The sequence below is a fragment of the Pan paniscus genome, chromosome 13 (assembly GCF_029289425.2).
Source record: "Pan paniscus chromosome 13, NHGRI_mPanPan1-v2.0_pri, whole genome shotgun sequence".
NCBI classification, from domain to species: Eukaryota; Metazoa; Chordata; class Mammalia; order Primates; family Hominidae; genus Pan; species Pan paniscus.
In genome coordinates, this window is record NC_073262.2 from 42,309,450 (window position 1) to 42,334,771 (window position 25,322).

A 25,322-nucleotide genomic window follows, 5' to 3' on the forward strand; every position below is an offset into this window, starting at 1 on the left:
CCAAAGAAGTGAGCCACACCCCTGTCGCACACCCTGCAAGAGGGATAAAAGAACTCTGTTTCACTTTTATAAATACTTGCTGCTAGCTGAGCATTGAGCTAAGCACTTGGTATGTTTTATTTCAATTCACTCTCTCCATAAGTCTAAAAAGATTCTATTTCAAAGCCCTTCTTACAAGTGAGGAAACTGAGGCACAGAGAGGCTCAATAAATTACCTACGTTGATAGGGCTGTTGATTGTACTTAACCAGAACTTTACCTTTGATCTGTGGGACTAGAACACTTCTTATTCTGCATCATATTAGAATCATGATTTTGCAGCTCCTTGGCCAGGTCCGGGAAGAGGAAGCTGGTGGAGGAAGCAGCAGGTTGCAGACTAGACCCTCCTCCCGCTTGCTGCTCTGCAGATTCTCTCCCCCACCCACCTGGGCTCCTGCTTCTCAGGGTGAGGCTTTGCATTCTCAGGCGGGGAGGCCATGGCTCCACCAGCAAGCCCCAGCTTTAGATGGCAAGCCCACTAAATGAAAGTGACAGCCAAGCCCATGAATACGTTTGTAAAACGACAGCTCAGCATCTCAATTTAACTCTAACAAAATTCAATTTCACTCAAGGAATGGTCTCCCTTTGGCCTCTGCTACCCTTTCCTGATGTCTCTCTTATTTAAATGTGTGCAGCTGCAACCTTCTGCTGCTCAGCCAACTGAACACCCCTCAGGGATTCTTAATGGGGAGCAAGGCACTGCTGGATTCATTAAATCCCACTGCCAAATAGCATCCATCCTCACCCAGGAATGCTCGGTAGGAGATACATTATAAAAACCACGCATAACAGAGGGAAAGATAAGCCCATGAGATTCCTGCGGGCACCCATCTTCCCTTGTATAAATGACTGCAGCTTCCCAGGCCAGTGAGAAGCAGGAAGGAACAGAGAGAAAGTGAGCAGACGTGAGTTCCCTGGACCTTTCTGGGGATCAGGGATGCTTCTGGGGCCATCAATGAGATGTTCATTTGGGCTTTGCCAAGAAGCACCAGGCCAGTGAACAGACTAATGGGCTGCGTGAATGGCTCACTCCACATCCTCGTTCCCACGCATACGGCTTTGATCATGGCTTTCCTCCATGCCTGGGATGTCTACTCATCTCCTCTTACTCCAGCCTACCCACATCCACTTCATTTACCTCTTTCTGATGCCACCTTCTCCCTGAAGCCACATCAACCTAACCTTTGTCATGATCAACTTGCAGAACTACAATATGCACACCCAACAGCCTAACGGTGATAGGCACAGGGTCTGGTGTCAGGCTGTCTGAGGTCATGTCCCAGCTCTACCATTTATCTTATGTGACCTTGGGAATGTTTCTTTCCTAAGCACTCATTGACTGTATCTCAATTTCTCCAACAATAAAATAAGGCAAACAGTACCTATATCACATGTATCTTATAAAGAGTAAATGAATATGTAAAGCACTTTGTATGATATCTGACACGTGGTAAGTACTCAGTAAGTGTTCATTGTTATTGTTATGTAGTTTCATTTCTTACCTTCTATATCCAGCCATCCATGTATCCTCAGCTTCAGCCACATTAAACTGCTCCCTACTTTCCAAGCACCATGCATTTTTCATGTTTCTACTTCTTTCAGTTCTCTCTGCCTAAAACTCTCTCCTGCTGCTTCTCACCTAGCAAACTCCTATTTGTCTGCAAAGTCTAATTCAAATGTCCCTTTCTCTGAGATATATGCCTTAAGCAGCCCAGATAGAATGACTTGGCCTCCTTTTTATATGTTCATAAGACTTTATATATAACCTTCTATAAAAGCAGCACTTATCCTTCTGCTTTATGGTTAGTTGTTTAAAAGTCTGTCTCTGCCATCAGATAGCAGACCTCTCAAGAGACAAGTCATAACCGTCTTTTTGTCTGCAGCACCTAGCTTGGGACTGTATGCTGTGTTTAACTGGATCGTTCTGTGTAGAGGTTGTATTCTCTCCCCAGGTCTGTTGGCTTGTGTGATGCCAAGGCCAGTGTCTTTTATGCCCTTATAGCTCAGAACTCAAAGATTTCTTTGGTGATAATGAATACCCTCCACAGTCATGGCTTCTGATAGGCAGTTCTCAGAGCTTCAGTAGTTTAAACAAAGAACTTGCCTTTCTTTTTTTTAAAATCATTCTGGCAAGGGGATAGACATCTATCATGTGCCCAGATATGAGTTGCCTGCTGAGGGAAGACAGAAGGAGAAAGTTAAGAAAATGACAAGACTAGTGACCTTGTGAAGTGGTGTACAGAACTGAGAGCCAGACCTGACCTTCTCATGTGGGATAGGTTATCTCACACATGCTTGGAACAACCTGGGACTCACAGTAGGGCAAGCATGTCTCAGTTAAGGAAAAGGATCTTGGAGGTAGGAGTCCTTGGTTGGGTTGTGAAGTATATTTATGCAAACCTCCACAGTCAGCACAAACACACATGAACACACACATGTTCACATCCACAAATGTGCACATACCTTTTCCTGTCCCTCCCACTCCCCACACCCTGCACTCTGCCATCACTATAATGCATTGTTTAAAAATCAAGCCTAAATAACACAGTGTCTTTTCTGTCCTTAGCATAAGTCAGTGGCCTTGAGTCCTTCAAAGGCTGGAGGCATGAAAATGGTTTCTTAAAAAGAATGTTGACATTTTCAGCTTTTGGTGAATAGCTCCTGACTTCAGTGGATTTTAGTAACCCATTTTGCACATGCATGCCCACAAATGTACACCCTTTGTGATCACCTTTTCTCCTCTTTTTAGTTGACATGTAATAATTGTACATATTTATGAGATACAGAGTGATATTTCAGTACATGTATATAGTATGTAATGATCAAATCAGGAAAATTAGCATGCTTATCACCTCAAACATTTATCATTTCTTTGTGTAGGGAACTTTCCAAATCCACTTTTCCAGCTTGTTGAAAACATACGATATATCATTAACTATAGTCATCCTACACTGCTGTAGAACACTAGAACTCATACCTCCTCTCTAGCTGTAATTTTGTATCCATTAGCCAACTTCTCCAGATCCTCTCCTCCCCTTATCAGACTCTTGATCGCCACAATTCCATTCTCTACTTCTATGATGTCAATTTTTTTTATCTCCCACATGACTGAGAACACGTGGTATTTGGTTTTCTGTGCCCGATATTTCACTTAACTTCTTCCAGTTCCATTCATGTTAAAGTGAATTAGATAATTTTATTTTTTTGTAGCTAAATAGTATTCCATTGCATATATACATCACATTTTCCTTATCCATTCATCTTTTTATAAAAATTTTGGTTGATTCTATATCTTGGCTATTGTGACTAGTGCTGCAATAACCACAGAAGTGCAGATCTCTCTTTGATAACCTGAATTCCTTTCCTTTGGATAAATACCCAGTATTGGAATTGCTGGGTCATACGGTAGTTCTATTTTTAGTTATTTGAGAAACCTCCATACTGTTTTTCATATAGCTGTACTAATTTACATGATCATCAACAGTATGTCAGAGTTCTCTTTCCTTTACAATCTCACTAGCATTTGCTTTTTTTTCTCTCTCTCTCTAAGCCATTCTGAGGCTAAAAAGATCTCTGACCTCTGTGGTTTTGATTTGCATTTCCCTGATGATTAGTGATGTTGAATTTTTTTCATATACTTATTGGCCACTTGTGTCTTTTTTTTTAGAGAAATGTCTATTCAAATCATTTGCCCATTTTACATCAGATTATTCAGTTTTTTGCTTTTGAGTTATTTGAATTCTTTGTAGATTCTGGATATTAGTCTCTTGCTGGATGTATAGTTTGCAAATATTTTCTCCCATTCTACAGGTTTTCTCTTCACCCACTTCATTGTTTCCTTTGCTGTGCAGAAGCTTTTTAGTTTGATATAGTTCCATTTGCCTATTTTTTGTTGTCTGTGCTTTTGAAGTCTTACCCAAAAAATCTTTGCCTAGACCAACATCCTGAAGCATTTCCCCTATGTGTTCTTCTAGTACTTTTATAGTTTCAGGTCTTGCATTTATTTAAATCTTTATCCAATTTTGAATTAATTTTTGTATATGGTAGGAGATAAGAGCCTAGTTTCATTTTTCTGCATATGGATATCTAGTTTTCCCAGCACCATTTATTGAAGAGAGTGTCCTTTCCCCAATTTGTATTCTTGGCACCTTTGCTGAAAATCAGTTGGCTGTAAATATATGGATTTATTTCTGGATTCTCTTGTTATGTTGGTCTATATGTCTGTTTTTATACCATTATGCTATTTTGGTTACTATAGCTTTGTGGTATATTTTGAAGTCAGGTAGTATGATGCTCCCTGCTCTGTTATTTTTGCTCAGTATTGCTTTGGCTATTTGGGGTCTTTTGTGGTTCCATACTAATTTAAGGTTTTTTTTTTCTATTTCTGTGAAGAATGTCATTGGTATTTTGATAGAGATCTGTAGCTTGCTTTGGGTAGTATTGTCATTTTAACAATATTCTTTTAATCCATGAGCATGGGTTATCTTTCCAATTTTTTTGTCTTCAAGTTCTTTCATCAGTGTTTTGTAGTTTTCATTGCAGATATCTTTAGCCTTTTTGGTTAAATGCATTTCTAACTATTTTTCATAGCTATTATATATGAGATTGCTTTCTTGATTTCTTTTTCAGCTACGTCGTTATTGGTGTTTAAAGACACTACTGATTTTTGCATGTTTTTATCCTGCAACTTTATTGAATTTGTTTATCATTTCTAAGTTTTTTGGTGAAGTCTTTAGGCTTTCCTGTATATAAGACCATGTTGTCTGCAAAGAGGGACAATTTGATTGCCTTTTTTTCAGTGTAGATGCTTTTTCTTTTATCTAATTACTCTGGTGAGGACTTTCAATACAATGTTGAAAAAGAGTGGTACAAGTGGGCATCCTTGTCTTGTTCCAGTTCAGTATGATATACGCGGTGGGACTGTCATATATGGCTTTTATTATGTTGAGGTATGTTTCTTCTATACCTAATGTTTTTTAGAGTTTTTATCATGATGGAATGTTAAATTGTGTTAAATACTTTTTCTGCATCTATTGAAATGACCATGTGGTTTTTATCCTTCATTCTCTTGATGTTGTGTATCACATTTATTGATTTGTATATGTTAAACCATCCTTACGTCCCTGGGATGAATCCCATTTGATCAGGGTGTATTATCTTTTTGATGTGCTGTTAGATTTGGTTTGCTAGTATTTTGTTGAGGATTTTTGCTTCTATGTTCATCAAGAATATTCACCTAGAGGTGTGTGTACTTGTCTGGTTTGGTATCAGGGTAAATCCTGGCCTCATAAAATCAATTAGGAAGAATACCTGCCTCTTCAATTTTGGGGCAATAGTTGGAGAAGAATTGGTGTTAGTTCTGATTTAAAAGTTTGGTAGGCACATGTTCTTACTTACAAGCAAGAGCTAAACTATGTATATGCAGGGGCATATTCTGGACACTGGAGATGCAGAGGAGGGAAGGTTGGAGGAGGGTGAGAGAAGAAAAATTACTTATTGGGTTCAATGTATAGTATTCAGATGACAGGTACACTAAAAGCCCAGACTTCACTACTATACAATTCACCAATGTAACCAAAAACCACTTGTGCCCCTAAAGCTATTGATTTTTTTTTAAAAAACAACAACAAAATAAGTTTGGTAGAATTCAGAAATAAGGTGATCCAGTCCTGGTCTTTTCTTTGTTGGGAGACTTTTTATTACTGAGTCAATCTTGTTACTCATTGTTGGTCTGTTCAGGTTTTCTATTTCTTCTTATTTCAATCTTGGTAGGTTATATGTGTCTAGGAATTTATCCATTTACTCTAGATTTTCAAATTTGTTGGCACGTAGTTGTTCATAATAGTCTTTAATGATCCCTTGTATTTCTGTGATATTAGTTGTAATGTCTCCTTTTTCCTTTCTGGTTTGAGTCTTTTTTTAGTCTAGCTAATGTTTTGTCAATTTTATCTTTTTAAAAAATGTTTCATTCATTGTTTGTATTTTTTCCTCTATTTTGTTTAGTTCTGCTCTCATCTTTATTTCCCTTTCCTTCTACTAATTTAGGTTTGTTTTGTTTTTGCTTTTCTAGTACATTGAGGTGCATTGTTAGGTTGTTTATTTGAAATCTGTCTACTTTTTAAATGTAAGCACTTATTACCATAAACTTCCCTCTTACCACTGTTTTTGCAGTATCCGATAGGTTTTGTATATTGTGTTTCTATTTTCATTCATTACGAGAAATGTATTGATTTCCTCCTGAATTTTTCATAGACTCACTGGTTGTTCAGAGACATTTTGTTTAATATTCATGTATTTATACAGATTGTGATTACTTTTTCATAGGGCTTCTGTGTAGCCAAGATAATGGTAACCTCCAAAGTATAGACAAGCATGGATGGGCCCCCTTTGGGAGACCGAGCTATGATGTGGAGAGTCAATGTGGATGGATAGCATTTGCGGGTTGACACCCAGTATCTAAGAAGGATTCTTTCACTCATGTCTCATCCATGAGCAGATCTGTGGTGTTATTAAGAGGGACTCCAAATGTCATTTTCTTGGGGAGGTCACATCCACGGCAGGTCTAGCTTATCAAGGAGAGTTGGAGGAGCTGGATCCCAACCTCAGTTTACCGGCTTGAATGGTCTGCTGGCACGCCATGATGGTCTTGCACTCCTCAACCCACTAGAAATCAGAGACGACAGCAATTCACCAGTGCCCTCACTACCACACCTTGCTCCTATGCTTAATTTCATTGCAGAGCACAGTCCCTAAGTTCTGTTCCCTATCAATAATTAGCTCATTCATATTTTGGTGATGAAGTATCAGAGTTAGAAGGGACTCAGGGACCACCTAAAATAGCTGCTGTGGTGTTTGTTTCCCCCAAATGTAGACACTAAGTGATGCGAAGACTAGAATCTAAGCAGTCCAGAAATGGAACATTCACCTCGTGTAGAGAAAAATTCTCTCCCAGCTACAGACCCCACCTCTAGCCATGGTCAGTTGCCTCAAAAACTGTTGCAAAGGCAGACGGAGAGAGAACAGGATAGGGCAAAAACCCAGCCCCACTCCTCTTCTGGAAAACACATCGAAACAAAGGTATCACCATGCTCTTCTGATTATGGGAAAGTAGAAGCATCTTTGAAATACGAAAGACAAATAGATGTTTCTTTGCTTTTTAAAAAGATATTTAAGAGTCCCAAAGAGAAGAACATCCATAACCTCCCGCTGGAAAGTTGTTAAAAATATAATCCTCTCGTGCCTGGATTATCTGCCCAGCAGGAGCCGCTTCCTCCACCCCCTTTATAACTTAGATCCTTGAGAGCTCCTGGTTAGAGAACACATAAACCATTTCACACAGGCATGAAAACAGTTTGGAGATCACCACCACCGCACCTCCACCCCCTTCCTGCCTCCTTGTCAACTAACCTTGATGGTTTTTGTTGTTGTTGCTGCTGTTTTATTTCCCTGCTGCATCATTTTCCAGCAGCTCATCCCTTTCTTTCTCGTGCCTGGATGCTCTCCATGTGCCTGACCTGTGCCAATTACATTCTCGATGCTTTGAGGACAGGGACCTTGTTACATGTCATGGTGCTGCTCACGTAAGGTCACAGGGCCCTAGACTTTCTAGCTCAGAGGGATCTCCGAGATTGACTGCCCAGTGCCTCTCGGATGCTGGTGTGGATTTTAGTCTGCCTAGTGTGGAATTCTGAGCTTCTGTAGAATTTCTAGGCTCCCTGGTGGACTAGGATGCTTGTGGAAGTTTCCCATCTAGCCTGCCCTTCACATTTTAAAGGAGCAGCATAGTCTTTCCCCAGTGCCACATCTAGGAAGTGGCAAACCTAAACTCTAGAACAAGGAATTCAGTTGTCCTGGCCTCTCCATGTGCTTTTCACTGTACTGGTGTTCTTATCCCTGAGTAGCATTAGAATTGGGAGCCTTAAACAACAACAACAAAAAAAAAACCCAATTGCTAAAAAAAAAAAAAAAAAGAAAGAAAAGAAAAGTTCACCTTAGACCAGCCAAATCAGAAGCTTTGGACATGGGCATCATTATCTTAAAAAAAAAAAAAAAATCCCCTTGGTGATTCTTGTCCAACTCAGATTGAGAGCCATAGGCTTCCCTAGGTTACTCTCAGTTGAAACTGGTTTAACAAATACCTGGAAATAAAGTTCTTAAGTAAGAGGCTTTAAACCAATCTGTATGTAGCAGCCAGTGCCTAGATACTAACTAAATATAAGATCAAATTCCTGCAAGGAGAGCCAATTCTCAGCCTCAGAAGGAGCTGCCACCAACTTATCCTCCTGCCTTTGAGCTGGAGGCCAGGGTGCAGCAAATCAGGCTGCCCTTGCTTTGAGAAGCCAGCCCTGCATTTTCTGTGGCCCCGACTTGCGCCTGGTCAGTCTCAGAAACAAACAGCTACTGATGGATTAGCTGAGCTCAGTGTGGCTGTGCTGGTTCAGCACTTCTCAGCACAGAATGACAAAGTCAAGGAGCCAGAGATGATCACTATGCATGGGTACTAGACTTTGGGTATGGGATCAGGAGGCCCTGTGTGACCCACTATGGGGCAAGCAGATTCTCTCTCCTGGACTTTGAATTTCTGCCTAGTGGGTCAATAGTGTTTGGACTTCCCTACCCCTAGAACCTGGTAAATTTTCATCATCATTTTCATACTGCCTGTTTGACTTGGGTTCCCCTATCAGATATTCTTCAGCTGATTTATAAATGGTCCATGAACACATATATTATACAATGGTGAGACTACATGCCAAATGCCTATGGCTTTACAGTGTTTAGCAGGGCCCGTTCCAGGTTAAGCCTGGTAAAAACTGCAGAATGTGAGGCAGGGCTTCCAAGAGTGCTGCTGGATCTGCTGCTTCCTTCTCTACTTGACAAGTGCTAGAAATTTTAGAGTCCACTGAGCAAGTGTTTGATTTGCTTCTGAGGTGTCCCCTACATGAAGTAAATTCCTTACTCTGTGTTCAGTGAAGAGACTGTCAAGGAAGAGCCTGCTCCAGAGTCCCCAGTGCATCATCCCAACATGCCTGACAGAGAATGAGATGGTGAAATCCAGAGCCAGGGAGAAGCTCAGAAGAAAGGGTCTGCAGAAGTTTAGAAGCTAGCACTGTTCTTGCTGCCCAGGCTGGGAAGCTGATGTTCTGGAAGCCAATGTAAGCAGAGCTGCCTGGATCAGGGGCACTTACCCTTTCCACATAGCCCGACCCCAACCCAAGCCAGCTTTCCACTTGGGTGTCTAGAAACTGGAAGCTCCAGTCCTTGGCTGTGCCTTTACTGTCTCTCTGCATTTAGGGTAGCTTAGATCCCATCCCAGTTCCCCATGCTACTCCTGTCCTCACCTCTCCTTCATTTTTGACCTGGGCTCTTTATGGCCTTGAGGAAGAACAAAGGTCACAGGACCCACACTGGGAACTGACACAAGGAAAATGCTTTCCACTAAATGAAAAACGGAAACATCAGTTAAGCCACCTAGAGATAGCCACAGCAATATAAAGTTGGCTTTGCACAACGACACGTTCAATCAAAAAGCCAGGCAATGGTTCTCAACCTGGGATATACATGGAAATCAACAGGGGATCTTTTTAGAAACATTTCTACTGAAGTTCCATTCCCAGAGATCCTGATTTAATTCGTCTAGGGTTCAGCATGGTCATTGGGATGTTTTTAAAACTTCTCGGGTGATATAATGTTCCAAGCCAAGGCTAAGAAGCATTTGGGCAAAGGGACACTGGAAAAATAGAGGTAGAGGCCACATGAGAGACAAAGAGTTGAAAAATAAAGATTGGGAGAAGGAGGGGAGGAAAGAAGAATTTCAGATTGGGATTTAAATCAAAGGAAGGTGAATGAAAAAAAGAGACACAAGGCAGGAAGGAGAATGGGCCTGGGGAAAGGAATCAGACAGATGAAGAGCATGCAGGTGGCTGGGGGAAGGGACGAAGGCAGGGAGAAAGATAAGGGCACAAAAACAAAGAGAAAGCAAGTAAACTCAGAATAGATCCAGGTGAAAGAGGAAGAACACCATTTATTGAGCACTTACTATGTGCTGGAGGCATTGCAAAACAAAGAGAAAAGGAAAAGGGGAGTAAGGAAAACAAAGCCCCTAGACATGGGCCACTGAGAGGAGAGAAAAGGAAGGGAACTTTCAGAGCAAAAACTAATGCAATTGAACAAACACATCCAAAGAGCCCAGACAACAGCACTTTGTAGTCAATTTGAAAAAATCTCAGTGGGGGCAATAAACCCAGGATAAGCTTGGTCTCCTTCCTTCCACATGCAATCGGCCACTAGCACCCTGAAGATGTTCTTCCCTGCACTGTGCTGGGGTGCAGGCCAGCTTGGAGAGCCAGTGGGGCTCAGGTGATCTGGGAGGGACTGCTTTTCCATAAGGGTGGGGGAGAGCTGGCTACACTGAAGAGTCCCAGCTCACTAAGGCTCCCTGACATGAGCTATTATCAGCAGCTCCATTTTTGTTTCTACTCTGAAAAGAATCAAAAGAGAAGGTGCTGCCAAGGGAGCTCAAGAGCACGGTTATAATTAAAGTCTCCCTAGCACTTTCATTAGAAACCTGCTTTGGTGGTTTATTCCTCAGCAGTAAAATTGGAGCTGCTGCGCTGGTTCTCATGACACAGGGGCTTGGCAGGAACAGAAACACACTTTGATCACAACTAAAAATGGCACATTATGATGACTGAGCCAGAATGAAGGGTAAATGCTTCTGGATACTGAACAAGTTCCCCACTCTCCCCCAACACAGAATTATTCCATAATAAAATAAGTCACCTTCCATGCCTAAAGAAAAGGGATTGAACCCATGATCAGCAGAAAATGAACTCTGAGTCGTCTCCAGTGGTGGGGATGTGGGGGTGCTGATCTGTTCCCCCAGGTCTTCTACACACCTCCAACTAGGTCACCAGGCCACACAGGACAAGGACTTGTAGGTTACAACTTCGAAGAAAGCGAACTCATTTCCCACTTGAAAAAAACAAAATTAGGCCCATGGTAACCTTAGCTTGGAGTGCAAACTAACTGCATGAGGTATGTGCTACAAGTATTACCGCCCACCTGGCCAGTCCTAACGTTATTCTGATAAAAAGGAAAAAAAGGCCAGGCATGGTGGCTCACACCTGTAATCCCAGCGCTTTGGGAGGCTGAGGCAGGTGGGCAGATCATGAGGTCAGGAGTTCAAGACCAGCCTGGCCAACATGGTGAAACCCCCATCTCTACTAAAAATATAAAAATTAGCCAGGCATGGTAGCTTACGCCTGTAAGTCCAGCTACTCAGGAGGCTGAGGCAGGAGAATTCCTTAAGCCTGTGCGGCAGAGGCTGCAGTAAGCCAAGATTGCGCCATTGCACTCCAGCCTGGGCAGTAAGAGTGAAACTCTGTCTCAAAGGAAACAACAACAACAAATCAATTCACCTCTAAACACCCAAGACCACCTCCACTTACATAGCCTTCATTATAGCCACACAGTATTTCAAGTGCTTCACCAATATTAAACTGTTTAATCCTCAGATCAACCCTATGAGATAAGTACCATTATTAGATTCATTTTACAGATGAAGAAACCAAAGCATAGAGTGGCGAAGTAACTCTCCCAAGAGAGTTAGTAAATGGTGGATTTGGAATAAAACCCAACCAGACACTGACCCCAGAAGCCACCTTTCTATTCTGCCTTTAAGAGGTATCTCGGTGTCTCTCTCCCCATCTCGCCAGAGTAAAGGTGAAAACTGATGCTATTAAACAGATTACTCAGGATCTAAAACACTCTGACCTCACAGATAAAAGTGTTTAGTTTGGTTTGGATGGGAGGCAGGAAAGGGATTTAAATTTTCTGAATAACTGTTTCAATTCACTACTATTAAAAATTTAGTGAACATTTACTATGTGTCAATTTCTATGCCCAGAGGGATAGGAAAGAAATACTAGATGGGACCAAGCAAAATCAGTTCTAAACTGCTCTAGGATCCTTTAACATCCCCGCATAAAAATTTTACTATCTATCGAGGAGCCAAGACACGCACAGGCACATTCACATACACATATACAACAAGCACACAAGACTCTTTAGACTGAGAGATCATTTTAGCCAAAAAAAAAGACCCAGGAAAGCGTCAAGTCCAATGTTTCCTTTTAATGAATGGTGTCTAACAGCCCCAGAAGACTCAAATGCCTTCCTAGGGTCACCTGACCCCTGCTCCCCATCCCTGGTTATGAGGAGTTTGAAGGCAGAATGGGGTGGGTATGACTGGTCCCCCAGTGATAAGGTAGTGAAAGGCAGAAGGTCACCATCTGATTGTTCACATTGTAAAGTCACCCATCCTGGCTGTAATTTTCCACTTCTGTGACAATCAACCCAGAGATTACCTGTAAAGATTTGACTAAAGAATTTGGCAACACTTGGACCTCCAATCAAAGTGACCTGGACAAAATATCAGGGAGGCGGGATGGGAGGAATGAGTTTCTAGGCAATGATGGGTGACCAGCAAGGAATGATCAAACTGGAGGACAGAGATGAGCTGCCCAAAGAGCCAGATGGAGAGCGCTTCTTTCCTCCAGTGCCACAAGGTCTCAGGACTTGCAGCCTCAAGTATCTCTCTAATGTGAATCCCATCTGTTTCTTGAAGTTTTGATCCTCCAACCAGTACCTGTCCCTGAACACCAACTGTCTACTTGCATCTCTGCTTAGGTGACAGAAAAAAAAAAAATCACATCAAACTGAGCATATCCAAATACACTCCCAGGCTCCCCAAGCCTGCTGTTTCCTTCCTCAGCACAGTTCATGACAACCCCATCTTTCCATTTGTTCAGGTCAAAATCTTCTAAGTTATCCTATGTGTAGTAAAGAACTTGGCTGGCTCTTCTCCTCAGCTCCTAGGAGTTAACCTATAAGCCGTTGAATTTCTGAAGAGAGAGCAATGTCTTTGTTTTCATGCTGAGCCTCTCAGACTATGTCTGATAATGTATGCCAATGAAGTGACTCATGGTGGGTCCCTAGATAGTTTCTGCTAATGAGATAGCTCAAGATAGGGCAAGTCACACCAGAAAAACCAACCATGTGATTAGGGGGTTGGGACTTCGGCACACATGATATCAGCCTGACCTCCAGGAGGGAGAGGAGGGGAGCTGAAGACCTGGGCTATGATTCAATCAATCGGGCTTATGTAGTGAAATGCCAGTGAACACTGGCCACTGAAGCTTAGGTGAGCTTCCCCAGTTGCCACGACTCTTGGAGTGTTGTCATATATTGTGTTGAGAGAGCAATGTGTCCCTAAGGATGGAAGCTTTGCACTTGAAACTCTCAGATTTTACCCTATGCAATTCTTCTAATTTGTATCCTTTTGCTGTAATAAAACTGTAATCTTAAGTATAGCGCTTTCAGTGAATTCTGTGGGTCTTGCTGGTGAATTACCAAACCTGAGGGTGGTCGTGGTCATCAAACCTAAATGTGTAGCCAGCTGGTCAGAAGTGAAGGTGGCCCTGGGACTCCTGAATTTATAGCTGCTGTCTCAAGTGAGGATAGTCTTATAGAGGACTAACTCCTTCATCTGTAGGGTCTGGCCCAACCCCAGGTACCTGGTGACTTCTATATCTCTCACATTCTGCATCCAATCAATCCAAGAAATTCTGCTGGCCCCAGTCTAACAGTAGTTTTAGCATCCAATCACTTCCTGCCACCTCCTGGTCTAAGCCACAGGTCTCTCCCTTGGATTACTACATTAGCTTTCTAATTACCCTCCTTTCTTCCTCTCTGACCCTTTAGTCTCTGCTACCCAACACAGCATCCAGAGTGATCCTTTCAAAGGCTCAGTCAGATCAGATCATGTCACTCCTCAGCTCAAGCCCTCCCAATGGCTCTGCATCCAGCTCCAAGAAAAAGATGAAGTCTTCACTGTGGTTCTCCAAGACCTGGTCACCCTCAGCCACCACTTTTTTCCCTGACCTCATTTCCTACTACCCCATTCTCCCTGACTCTGCTCAACCACACCAGCCTTACTTGACATACTAGGTATGCACCCATCCTAGGACTTTTGGACCTTCTGTGCCTTCTACCTGGAATTCTCTTCCCCTAGGTTCCCTCAGGGCTTACTTCCTCACCTCCTTCAGGTCTTTGCTCAAATGTCACTGTCTCAGTGCACCGTGCTTGCCGACACACTCTCTACAGTTTCACTCCCGTGTTTGATCTTTCTCTTTAGCACTGATTGCCATTTGGGATGCTACATACGTGGCACTTGTTTATTTTCTTATCCTTCCTCCACTAACTGACAATAAACTCCATGATGACAGGGATTTTTGTCTATTTTGCTCTTAATGTCTAGAATACCACTTGGCATTTAATGAATTCTCAATAACTATTTATTGCACAAATGAAAAAGACCCTGTTTACCAAGTAAATATAATTATAATTTGGTTCTTATTCATTGTTGATGGGAATGAAAAATGGCATAGCTACTCGGAAGACAATTTGACCATACACCAAACACACACTGGCCATATATGTACCATACGACACAGCAATCCCACTTCTAGCCATTAACCCAAGTGAATTCAAAGCCATGTTCACACGAAAGCTTGTACATGGTTTTTTTAAATCAGTTTTATTTCATAATTTCCCCAAACTGGAAACTACCAACATGTCCTTTCCTGCAGCTTATCCATTGTGATGTTGATCTTTGGCTACAAACACTGGGATCTGCATAATAGATGTGTTTCTCGTTTTACAATTCCATCATAAATTGTCACATTGGCACTTGAGTTTTTAAATCTGTATTACTCAGTGTTCTCTAGAGGGACAGAGCTAATAGGATAGATGTATATATGAAAGGGAGTGTATTAAGGAGTACTGACTCACACGATCACAAGGTGAAGTCCCACAGTAGGCCCTCTGCAAGCTGAGGAACAAGGAAGCCAGTCCAAGTCCCCAAACCTCAAAAGTAGGGAAGCTGACAGTGCAGCTTTCAGTCTGTGGCCCAAGAGTCCCTGACAAACCACTGGTGTAAGTCCAGGAGACCAAAAACTGAAGAACTTGGAGTCCAGTGTTCAAGGGCAGGAAGCATCCAGCATGGGAGAAAGATGGAGGCCAGAAGACTCCGCTGGTCTAGTCCTTCAATGTTCCTCTGTTTTTATCCCAGCTGTGCTGGCAGCTGATTAGATGGTGCCCACCCAGGTTGAGGGTGGGTCTGTCTCTCCCAGTCCACCGATTCAAATGTTAATCTCCTTTGACAACACACACACACACACACACACACGAACAATACTTTGCATCCTTCAATCCAGTCAAGTTGACACTCAATATTAACCACCACAATATATCAGTCTTCCCAGGTGGTTGGTGGGAGTCCATCCCTGAAAGACAGACCCAAACTCATCATGCTGACAGTAAGGATGAGGAACAGTGCTTAGGCTTGAGTGCCACTGTTAAAGCAAGTGACTCTTTTTACAGTCTCTTAATCTTCTCTTCTTTGGCAAGTCCCAACTCAGTGCCTACCCTTGTGGTCTCAATGCAACCCCATTTGCTTGGCTTTGAATCAAATACTAGTAAGCCTCAGCCCACCATAGGTATTGCGCCTAGTCCACTCCTCATTCCACTCATGTAGAAACAGGGGCTGAGTGCTTGTCTAAGGTCACACAGGAAAGCAGTGACAGTCTGGGCTAGAAGCTCAGGGCTGATCCTCTGAGGACCTAGCCATCATCTGTGTGAATGTGCACATGTAAGCATGTGTGTGTGTATCTTCAACCTCACTGTGTTTTCTCCTTCTGACTAAACCTTTCTCTCTCATTCTCATTCCTTAGATTTCTCTTCTTGATTTGATAAGAAACAAACTTGCTAGCCAGAAAATGCTAGCAGTGAAATCCAAAAATTGACCAGTGTGTGGTTTGTTTAAACATTACCTTGCAGCATCTTTGCATTTGAATTTCTGTTGCTCAATAGCATCAAGTTATTTGGTTTTGGCCAAACTCAGTACTATGTCAAAGAACAAACGATAAACTGTTTGAAGTTTAATTCTACTATATGAAAAGAAATAATGAGAGCAGCTTAATTTCTGCAAAGACATGTTGTTGTTCAAATGAACTTTAAGCAGAACTAGCACATTCATGGGGGTTGCTGAGAAATAAAATTAAGGGACATCAGCCCTTTTCTCCCACATATTAAATTACTATGCCTTTCTCACCTTCCCCCTTCCCTTAATAAAACAAATGCTCAAACTCATCACTGAGACAGAACCAGCTGCCCCAGGTCCTGTAGCAGCAGGGAGAAATAAAGACATTCCTTCAAGTTAAGTGTAATTTTAATCTTTATGGCTCTGGCAGTTAGAGCAATGGGATACCTTTTGTTTGGGAAATACTGATCCCTTAAGCTGAAAACTAATAAAACCAAATAGGCTTTCAGGAATGTTCATCAAGTGAGAAAAGCAAAATGAAAGGCTCCATAAACTAGCTGTGTCCAAGCATAGAGGCCACTTCTGCACACACAGCCCAGACGCTCTCTAATGTGCCCGAGTATGCAGGAGATCTCGGCTCTGCCTAAGACATCTGAGCTGGAACTCAAAGAGGAGCATAGTGCCTATTAGTTCAAATGAAATTAGCTTAAAGGATATGAAAATTTTATCAGATAAGCAAAATTAATTGAAATTACATCTCTGCCTAGAAGATATGCACATGGAAAAAATGATTTGATTCAATGTGACAATTAAAATCTCATTATGTATCCTGTCCCCAGTGATCCATGGGAGACTTGAGAGCTGACGGAGGACAGGCTAAGCCCCTTGGCTCGGCAGCCGATGTGGAGGAGGCATGGTTGCCAGGTAACTGCTTAGTAACCAAGAAGGCAGAGGGGCAATGGGGAAGGGGGGACATTGCCAGAAAGGCTGCCTCCAAGCTTTTGTTGCAGACTTGGGTCCCATGATTCTTTGCCTGGAGCTACATAACAATCTTGGAACAGTGAAAAAGCTCTCAGTCAGCCCATTTGTCTTTGGCTTACACAACCCCAAATAGTTAATCTGATGGGTTTTTAAAAATATGATCAACTTGACCAACCAGTGGTTTAGGCATTGCACAGAGTCTAAGTTAGAGCTGTTCTAAGGGGAGATCAGAGCAAGAGCAGGCCCAGTTTGCCCTCAGACCCTTTCTGCTTGGTTTCTCTATCTCCCCATTTGAGGCTGATTCCAAAGGTTGCTGCAAAAACATCTCTCATCCCACAGCCTCTTCTACAATGTGTGTTTGACACACTTGCATTGAAGGGGTGGAGTCCAGTCCTCCTCTGCTCATCACAGTGGACTTGGGACTGGTTCTACAAATAGCATGTGATAGTGGTGACAGTGTGTGACCTCTGGCACCAGGTCTGAAAAGATGCAGCTTCTTCCTTGTTCACTGGAACATTCAAGCTTGAAGCCCTGAGCTTCCATGTAAGCAGACTTTCAATTCTGACTTCCCAATGCCACCATGCTTCAAGGAAGGAAAATGACAAGCAGTCTTCGGTCTCCTCTCCCAGAAATCCCAGCAGCCCAGGCCCCACACACAGAGTGAAGCAGCCTCCAGATAATTCTAGGCTCCCAGCCAGCAAGTCAGCCCCCAGCCTCCATGTTTTCTTAGCTGAGATTCTAGACATCACAAGGCAGAACCAAGACATTCTCACTGTGCCCTGCCTTAACCCACAGAAATGATGAGCATAATAAATTGGTAGTGGTTTAAACCAGTAAGTGTTGGGATAGTTTATCTTGCAGTAACTAAGACCCTTGGCCATCCTTCCCTCCCACCAAGGGATACAGAGCTCTTACTTCTGCTGAGAAGGGAGAAGGTGCAAGTGCGAAGAGAACCTCCCTCTCACTAAAGGGGTACAGAGGAGAGCTGGACCAGTGCTACAGGTCTTTAACCCATACATTGCTAGCCACTGCCTGCCTTTTTTAACTCCAGGACCTTCTCCATCACAATCGCAAACACCTTTTCCCTTCTTTTCCACCTCCTCTCACCTTCAGTCTCTTTCCAGGCTGAACCTTCTAGTCTGCAATAGGATGTCAAGATCCTATACTCCATGAGTTATACCCATACTGAAGGCCCAAGTAAGACACCTCAGCACCATTACCATGAAACTCATGAACCTTAAAGCTGGTTTTCATTCATTATTCCAGTCAACTCCTCATGCTCATAATAGACTGCCCTCTCTGTTCCATCACCAGAAAGTACGTGGCCAGGGAAAAATAACTTACTTTAACATATATTAAAGACAAATCTAGGCTGGGCGCAGTGGCTCATGCCTGTAATCACAGCACTTTGGGAGGCCAAGGCGGGTGGATCACCTGAGGTCAGTAGTTCAAGACCAGCCTGGCCAACATGGCAAAACCCCGTCTCTACCAAAAATACAAAAATTAGCCGGGTGTGGTGGTGGGTGCCTGTAATCCCAGCTACTCGGGAGGCTGAGGCAGAGAGAACTGCTTAAAAACCCAGGAGGCGGAGGTTGCAGTGAGCTGAGATCGCACTACCGCATTCCAGCCTGGCCGATAGAGCAAGACTCCATCTCAAAAGAAAAGAAAAAGAAAAAAGAAAAGACCTAATCAAGAAAGCAAAGACACTCTCATTTTAAAAAGTATTTCACTATAGTCCAAAGCCAAGTAACAACAAATATACACTTCTTATGAAGGACCTTAACACTAACACTGGCCCCAGCTCCAAGAGGCAGTTGTTCTTTAACAGTATCCTGGTTCTTGGCCTATTATGACAGAGAGTAATCTAAAAATAACTGGAGAAATGGCGAAAGAGCCACAGATCTCCTAATGTGCTGTAGAACCTTGGTTTCTATGCTTTTGTTTGTTTGGAGATACTTTTTTTAAACAGCACAACTTCACTGAAAGACTTGACAGCTCCCACTTCCAGCAGATACAATGCTGGTGAAATGCCACAGCAATCAGCACAGATCAGAATCATCCCAGACCGTCCTAATCTCTCTGGAACCAAAGCTTTTCAATGCAGTCTTTACCGCAAGACCTTTACAAATTTTAACTGTGGAAACATATTTTCAGTCTTTTAATGCTGACAAGCAGAAAACCAGACTGAACATATAAACTCTTGATACAGTATGAGAGATACCCAAATTTTAAAATCCTACTTTCCATTGCAGCCCACTTATTACATCAGAGATATTTTCTGATGGACATCAACCTGAAAGAAAACCTAAAGAACTAAACTATCTCCATTTCCTGAAGAAGTTGGAGATATTGATGAGAGTCATTTGAAACCAGGTACATGAAGAAAGACATCGAGAATCCCATGTGGTGGGCACATATCTACAATTTCAGACAGCACCATATTCTTTTGAAGACCCAGCAAACTGTGCACCATGCAGTAAGTGTCTGAGTGAATTCCTCTAGAATATCTCTAATTATAAGCTTAAAGACTATCACCTTGTGGTTTAAAAATAAAATGTGATGCCTGCCAGGCCCGAATTCAGCAGCTCTGCTGTGGATACATCCTAACCCATCTCTATCCAGGAAAGTGGGAGTTGATGTTGCTGAATTGATGTCAGGAAGGATTGCCAGGGAAGCCCCCAAGGGTGTCTCATTTGGGTACATCCTCAGGGACACCAGCAAACACGCAGACAACAGCTGGTACAGCAAATTCCTCCTAAGGAAGAGAGGCTAGCAAGGGAACCGTTTGGTCAGCCAGCACGCCTTGCCTTTCCAAACTCAGAAGCTGGAGCGCGCCTGTCACCAGACCGTTTTACAATGGAGTTGCTGAACAATGCAAGGCGCAGGGCTGAGTGCTGGCATGGTGCCTTCAGAATCACCGACAGGCTGCTCTCCTCTATAAATGCTAACTATAAATGCTCCAAGTGAATGGCTTTATTTTTTGTTGCTCCCCTCTCCCCGCCACCCGCCTTATTAAGTGTTGGAGGAGACAGCGCAGATACTTTACCGTCTTTCTTTGAGGAACACCAAATGCTCCAACATTAGCGTTATTAACATATGCATTAGCCCAAGCTGATTTGCTCTCGCAGCAGCAGCTCCCAGCTTCCCACCAGCGGCAGCAGCCGTGAATCAGACGCCACAAATGGGAGTGTTAATGAACTTTCTGCGGTGCCACTGGTCACTCTGAGTGGGACATTAAAAAAAAAAAAACAAAAAACCGGGGACGCTTCGAGAAGCCCGATCACTGGGTGTTGATTTCTCTCTTTGGCCCCCTCGGGTACCCCGCGATAAAAACAACATAAGCCCAACCCAGGGGCCTTCACCTCAAGGGACACCAGAATGCCAACAGGCAGCTGCGTGATCACGCCCCGAAATGCGTTTCCAAATCCGAAGCGGTAGGAGGGAGTTATTAGAAAGCACCAGGCTGTCCGGCCCTCCGAGAACCCCAGCAGTTCGTAAACTGCGCCCCCCTTGCCTGTCCACTCCACTGGCCACCTCGAGCACCAGCTGACCTCCCCACGCCAGTGCCTACAACACGCATCCCGGGGGAGCCGGAGCAGGGAGCCCGTGGAGCTGCGCTGCGGTAGCGGTGCTGCCGCGCCGGGCGGTCCGAAGTCCAGGCCCCGTCCGCACACACAGATGCGCGCAGAGAAAGCTGCTTTTTGGAGAGTTTGGAAAATGTGTGCGAGGGCAACTCACATCAGTCACGGGAGAAGCGGGGAGGGGACGGGAGGGGATGGGAAAGAAATGAATCCCTAAACTCTGATGAATGTGGAAGGGCTCAAGGACTGGGACTGGCAGAGGGACACCTTGTGGGCAGGAGGTGACTCTTCTCCAAGGACCTGAGGAGAGTCCAGAAGCTAGAATAGGGGTTTAGGGAAAGGCCTGGGGGACAGGGACTCCTATGACCCTAGCTGGGGAAGGCAGCAATGTGACTGTGCTTCAAGGGCCCACAGAGAGCCCCCAAGTTGCTACGGGAAAAGCAGTGGAACGGTAAAGGGGCAGGTGCAGTAGGGATTGTTGTCCTAAATCCTTAATCCATGAGACACCTCTGTGAGGTCGAGGGAGTGTGGGGCTTACTATTTAATATACCAGGGGATCCCACGTAAAGAATGTCAACCAAAGCAGTGCAAAAACATTTGGTGTATTTTGAGACCTCCATGAATGGCCTTCTGGCCCACCACACAGCCCTGATGGTGGGGGGCAGGAGAGCCCATGGCCTTCCCTTCCCCCATGCTCAGGTTTTTGAGGAGGTTCTGAGATCTGTGGAAATCAGTGTCTCCAGAAATGCTCTCTCTCACTGTTAAAAGTCCATAAACAAGATTTTGTAGATTATCCAAATGAATGCAGCCAAATCAAGAGGCTTATTCCAGTTTGGGGGAGCGAACACTGGTAATCGTCTAATAGACATCCCATTTTCTACCAAATTGCCTCTGAAAGCCTCATTTGCATCCGATCCTGCCTGCTTTTCGAAACGGTGTTTTTTTCTTAGAAGCCTCTAGAAGTGAGTTCTCTTCCCTTCCTTTCATCTTCCCTTTGGAAATGTAACTACGTTTTTTTTTTTTTCCCTGAAAGAACTGGAGACTTGGCCAGCCCTCCCTTTCAGACAGAACCTTGGGGACTCAGGGTGGGTACAGAATGGGGCAGAGATCTTGCTAGCCTTCCTTCCCTTTCAACCTCCCTGCCCTCTGGGTACCTCTCCAGGCTTTTCTAGTAAGGGAGTTACGGGAGTGACTGTACCATTTCTGGCTTCAGAAGCTTCCTCTTTGTTCTGAATATTCGGTGGCTAGCACTCAGGTAATCTTCAAGCATGGGTGTTCACTCATCTGTCTAATAATTAGCTATTGCTTTCTGACCATCTGTTTGCCTGAGAGAGGAACACGCAGGCCTTTTGGGGATGCTGCTCCTCTAAGATTTCATGCATACATTGTTCTCAGGACTCATCGCAGCACTCTGCCCCCAGAGCCTCCATAAAGGCCTGGATCCACATCCCTTTTCTTCTGCACCACAGGCCAGGTCATGTGCCCACTGGTCTCTGCCGCATGGGTACTGTCCCACCACGTTCAACTGCAACCTGTCCTCCAAAGGCCACTACAATTCAAATCCCTACCCCACCCCTCAAAAAACTTCCTACCTGCAGCAACTTATGAAATTCTTTGACTTTCCCTCCCTAGATAGGTGTGGTCTATGTCTTTTCTCTCAAGGGCTCCTCTGAAGTCATTAGAAAGCAGCAGAAGCTACCTGTGAGGCAAGGTCCCAAAGGGACCACATAGTTCTCACCAGATTCTCTTGGAATATTGGGCTGTGTACCTGGAGGTCACAGTGTGAAGAATCCCAGGCTCATGGAGAGGACATTGCTGTGCTGTGGCTGCAGCCTCAGCTGAAGTGTCCCTGACAAGGAACATTAACTGCTAGACCTGTGAGCGCCTCCCAGTGATTCTAGCCCTCAGAGGCCAAGTCGCCTCCAGCCACCAAATCTTCCTGAGGCCTCAGACGTCACAGAGCAGTCAGGTCATCCCTGCCATGCCCCTCTTCAATCTCAACCCATATAGTTCACAAGCATCATAAAAGGAACCCATTCTTAATTAGCCACTAAGTTTTGGGGTGCTTTTTTACAAACCAATAACTGAAATGTCCCTGAGACTCCCCCTTCTCCCATCATTCTCCGTAAGAAGCACTCAGCACTTCTGAATTCAGAGGGCACCCTAAAGACATTAACTTTACTTGGCAGGTTGGCCAGAGTTCTTACAAGAGTCTATTTTAAGTTAGATTAAATGTGCCCAGCTTTGGCACTTTTTTTTTTTTTTTTGAGGGATATGTGTATTTGTTGGGAGGATCTTACTTAGGAAGGAGTGTTTGCTAACAGAAATGTCTAGCAGCTTTAAACATTTTGACCCACAGTAAGGGATATATTTTACAGTATCACCCAGCAAACAAACACACGGCACACTTGGAATACACTTCATGAAACAGTAGGTACTACTTGTGAAGTGGCTCAAGCCTGTAATCCCAGCACTTTGGAAGGCTGAGGAAGGAGGATCACTTGAGGTCAGGAGTGTGAGACCAGCCTGGGCAACATAGCAAGATCCTACCTCTAAACAAACAACAAAAAAAGTAATTTAAATAATTAGCTGGGTATGGTGGCAGGTACTTGTAGTTCCAGCCACTTGGGATCATGAGCCTTAGAGTTTAAGGCTGCAATGAGCTGTGATAGTGTCACTGCAACCTGGGCAACAGAGCAAAACCCTATCTCAAAAAAAAAAAAAAAGAAAGAAAGAAATCTAATTCTATTCAATTCTATTTTTTTCCAATGCTTGTTGTGAATCACTAAGTGAAGGTCACAAGTCACAAATGGGTTGCAACCCGCAGATTGAAAAGTACTGCTGTAGGTAGTAAGGTAAAAAAGGTGTTGGAAGGAGGATGAGGCTGGTGTGGGGACCTGGCTTGGCTGGGCAGAGGCAGGCAGGCACTGTCTGCAGGTCACAGTGCTCCCCCTGCTGGGCATCCCAGCCAGGTGACTTCTAGGCCTCAGGCTGCTCAGGCACCTTGACCTTACTCCACTGAGACAGGCACCTTGACCTTACTCCGCTGAGAATCCCCTGGGCTCTGTGGCTCTGTGAGGCTGGAGAGTGGGCTGGCCAAGTCCTGCCACTTGATCTGCATTGTTCATCCCCAGCTCTAGTCTAAGCTGGAGAATGGAGCCAGCAAACACTCATCTGGCCTCCTCCCAGCCACTGAGAGCAGGCTTCATGTAGAATTGTAATAAAACCTGCCTGAAAGGCACATTGCAAATCACTTAAGAATTACATTATCCAAGTCCTTCCCCCATGTAATCATGAATTGAAACAGCAGCTCACGGAGGATCTTTAACACTGCAGTCTCTGTTTCTCATGCAAGAAGATGGTTTTGTTTGTAATCTATAGCCCAGCCTCTTCCCTGCATGTGTCTTCCCCGCAAGCATGTGGAGGTGATCACACAGCGCCAAACCCACTTCCTCCTTCTCACGGATCACCTGTAGCTTTGACTCACAGCCCAGACGTGGCCACCTGCAGATGGTGTCTAAGAGGCCCTGAGGACAGACGGCTGGCCACATCCCCAGCACACCTGTCACTTAATCACTCCCTCAGAGGTCTGCCAGGTGACTCCGACAGCAGCAGCTGGGACTGCCAATCAGCACTTTGTCTCCCAACCACCGGGCCATCTGCCTGAACTAGTTTGAATTCTTTTTTTTTTTGAAACATCTGCAGTAAACAACACCACAGTCATAGAAAGATTCAGTAAAACTGGAGTTCATGCCACACACATTCTTATTTAGATAACTAGTTATAAAATGAATCATTCCCCCTGAAAGATGGGCCCCGAGAGCACCATACTTCATTAGCCACTGAATAAAAGCTTCTTGAAGGTGATAATTCTTCCCCTGCAGAGGGTGGCCCTGAAGATCAATTTGGTTTCTTTATATTTCTACCGGCTCCCTCCAATTTGTCTAAGAGTCAGTCTATCTTGTCTGTGAAACTAAGGGCCTCACTCTGCATTGACCCAAACCTCATTTCCCCAGGAATATTGGGAGTCAAATGCTAGGGGATGGGGGTTCAGTGCCTGCCCCACATGTTGGATTCTAGATTCTTGGTCTTTGACATGGACAGCAATAATGTAAGGAAGGGACCTGAGAAAACATAACAAGGGCACCAGCCAAAGGGAACATTTTTGTTCCCAAATAATATTTAAAAGCATCTGCAAGGCCTTGCAGAGCCATCACATGGTTTCTGGAACCCCAGACCTACTAAGAGTTTTGCTAAATTTAACCAAGATCATTCTCTTTCAAAAAAAAAAAAAAAAGTCACTATCGTTCCCCAATAGCCCTGTGAAGACTCCTGACTGAGTATGTGTCAAATGGAAACAAATACCTAATAGAGGACTGAATCGTTTCTTGCTAACTACCCTTTCTTGCTCTGGTTTCCTGGTTAAATCAAAATGATTTAACAAAATAAAGCCCGCAGAAAGAAAGTCACTGGACAACTAAGATATTCAGTGAGTTCATAAAAAACTGCTTTGCCTCACAGGTTTTTCCCAATCAGTGATACCTTTTGTGCCCCTTCTTTACTAAAGACACAGTAATGCTTTTTTTTTTTTTTTTAATCTTTATACTACCACAAAAGAGAAGTCAGTGTTGCAGTTTTTTTTTGTTTTTTTTTTTTTTGTTTTTTTTTTTGTTTTGAGACAGAGTCCCACTCTGTTGCCAGAATGGAGTGTAATGGCATGATCTCTGCTCACTGCAACATCTGCCTCCTGGATTCAAGCGATTCTCCTGCCTCAGCTTCCTGAATAGCTGGGATTATAGGCATGCACCACCACACCCAGCAAATTTTTATATTTTTAGTAGA